Source organism: Jaculus jaculus, chromosome 18 (genome assembly GCF_020740685.1).
Source record: "Jaculus jaculus isolate mJacJac1 chromosome 18, mJacJac1.mat.Y.cur, whole genome shotgun sequence".
NCBI classification, from domain to species: domain Eukaryota; kingdom Metazoa; phylum Chordata; class Mammalia; order Rodentia; family Dipodidae; genus Jaculus; species Jaculus jaculus.
The window spans coordinates 37,638,474-37,641,489 of NC_059119.1; the positions used below are offsets into that span (position 1 = coordinate 37,638,474).

At 42.4% G+C, this 3,016-nt stretch overlaps 1 non-coding gene across 1 annotated transcript; it reads left to right on the forward strand.

Moving 5' to 3' along the window:
* The first annotated feature begins 315 nt into the window (after nt 1-315).
* On the forward strand, nt 316-422 carry LOC123455872. The gene has a single exon (XR_006634185.1). It is a non-coding gene; the product is annotated as a U6 spliceosomal RNA (small nuclear RNA).
* Nucleotides 423-3,016: the final 2,594 nt, after the last annotated feature.

The window sequence follows — 3,016 nt, forward strand, 5'->3', positions numbered from 1 at the left end:
ATGAACCTCGAGCCATCAGGTCTTGTAAGCAAGTGCCCTTAACCTTTGAGCCATCTCTCCAGACCCCTAAGGTCTCAGTTAAGAGACTTCAGTGGTGGTGCATCCTGGCATAAAATGGTCAGCACGATCCAAGGGCTCATCTTCACTCATTACACTTTTGGGGAAAGTTTCCCTTTGGATCCCTGTGTTCAAATTTTAGCAAACATACCTGCTGGGCTGGGAGCAATCTTCCTAAGCTTCACTGTTCCACATGGGTGATAGATAAGGTAAGAACCAGGTTACTATTTCATAAGTTTACTCTAAGAGAAAGCAGGAGTGCTCACTTCAGCAGCACATAGAGTAAAATTGGAATGATACAGAAAAGGTTAGAATTGCTTCTGTCCAAAAATGACAGGAAAATCTATGAAGTATTCTGTGTGTGTGTGTGTGTGTGTGTGTGTGTGTGTGTATACATACATACATACATATATATATGTTTTGTGAGGTAGCATGTCACTCTAGCCCAGGCTGACCTGGAACTCACTGTGTAGTCTCAGGGTGGCCTCAAACTCATGATGATCCTCCTAGCTCTGCCTCCCAAGTACTAGGATTAAAGGCATGCGCCATCATGCCCAGCTAAGTATTCAATATTTTTACACACTCACACATACATACACAGATAACATTTTTAAATCAAGCGTCATCTTTTCTCCTTTCCTATAAGAATGTTATTTCCTGGATTTGGAGAGGTGGCTCATCAGTTAAAAGCACTTGCTTGCTAAGCCTGATGGCCCAGATTTGATTTCCCAGTACCCACATAAAGCCAGATGAAAAAAGTGGCCCATGCTTCTGAAGTTCCTTTGCAGCAACAGCAGTCACTGGTACATCTATACTAGTCTCTCTGTGTTTGTGTCTATCTCTTTCTCAAATAAATAAAATATTTTTAAAAGACTATCATTTCCTAACAGAAATATATCCAATCTTATATGGACATAGTAATATTGACTCACTAGGTCATGCTTGACTAAGAAAAATAATATATGGCTGGAGAGATTGCTTAGTGGTTAAGGTGCTTTCCTGCAAAGCAAAAGGACCCAGGTTCAAGTTCCCAGGATCCACATAAGCCAGATGCACAAGGTGGTGATGCATTGGAGTTGGTTTGCAGTGGCTGGAGTCCCTGGCATGCCCATACACACACACACACACACACACACACACACACACACACTCTCTCTCTCTCTCTCTCTCTCTCTCTTTCTCTCTCTCTCCCCCTCTTTCTCTCTCAAATAAGAAAATTAAATATTTTTTTAAAAAGAAAAAATAGAAAAGTAAAATCTAAACTTTATAACTGAAACAGAAAGTGAATATCTACTTATTTTATAGTTATCATTTCTTTGTCAACTGTTTTATTAATTTGAGAGAAGTAAAGAGGCACAGAGAGAGAGTGTGTGTGTTATGGGGTCTGGTGTCACACAAGGAAGACCATTGACTCACGAATGTAAAGCAAAATTTTATTGGGTAAAAAGAGAGAAAAAGAAGAAAGCTGGTGCATAAGGTCTGCATCCCAGAGTCCGGGATCTCAAGATGCAGCTCTGATCTGTTCAGAGTGTCAGCTTTTATTGGAAATAACCACATGAAGTTTATAGTAAAAAAAAGATCGGAGTTAAACCACAAAATTACATACTGTTAAACAAGGGGGGGCTATTACAAGAAGTCACAAGGTTACATAAGGTCACATAGAAGAAACTGAGGCAAAAAACATTCTATGCTATGTAAGCACAAAGATATTTAGACACAAAGAGATACAGGAAGGTCATGGTACATTGCACAGAGGAATCATCCCACTCCTTAGGTAGCAGTAAACACCTGCATTGCACAGAGGATTATCCCATTCCTTTCACATTCCATTTTCCAAGAGAGCAAGAATGGGTCTCTAGCCACTGCAAACTCCAGATGCATGTACCACTTTGTGCATCTGGCTTTATGTGAGTACTGAGGAATCGAACTTGGGTCTTTAGCCTTTGCAGGCAAGTGCCTTGACCATTGAGCAATCTCCCTGGTCCTATGTAAGGTTTGGGTGTGACCAAGGCCATGCAGACCACTCTGAAGCAAAGATGAAAGCTTTTATTTGGGAAAAATATGAGCTCCTAAGACTGACTCTCAAGAGCAGAGCACAGTCAACTTTGAGATCACAGATAGTGGACTATATAGAGCTCTTCAGTTTGGGGAAGGTGAGGAAGGGAAAAGAACTCCTTTGTTCTTTACATTAGCCATCTCAAATAGCCAGGGTGTGAGACCAGAACAGTGAGCATGTGACTTACATGATAAGGGGACAGGAAACCTTGACCTGGGGCATTGTTAGACACAGGAGGGGTAATGGCTGAGTGTTTTCTGAGGAGCGTGGATAACCTACTTCCTTATGTCTCTGTCGCCCTTCTGCTGACCTTAGTGACTCCATTTTGGGAGCCTGTCCCAACCTAACACCCATCATTTTTCCATTATAAACAAATTTATGATTCAATCACAATGTCTGTTGTAGTTACCTTTTCTTTCCTGGCACAAAGCACTTTATAAAAAGCATATTGTGGAGCGGGGCATGGTGGTGCACACCTGTAATCCCGGCACTTGGGAGGCAGAGTGTTGCAGTCAGGTTCACATTGCTGGCAGAAATCGCCTATGAGCAGCTTATGGAAAAAAAGGTTTATTTGGGCTTATAGACTCGAGAGGAAGCTCCATGATGGCAGGGGAAATTGATAGCTTGAGCAGAGGGTGGACATCACCTCCTGGACAACATCAGGTGGACAACAGGAACAGGAGAGTGTGCCAAACACTGGTGAGAGGAAACTGGCTATAATACCCATAAGCCCACCCCCAACAATACACTGCCTCCAAGAGGCATTAATCCCAAATACCCATCAGCTGGAAGCCTAGTATTTAGAACACCTGAGTTTATGGGCGGGCACCTGAATCAAACCACCACACAGAGATAGGAGGGTCACCAGGAGTTCGAGGTCACCCTGAGACTACATAGTGAATT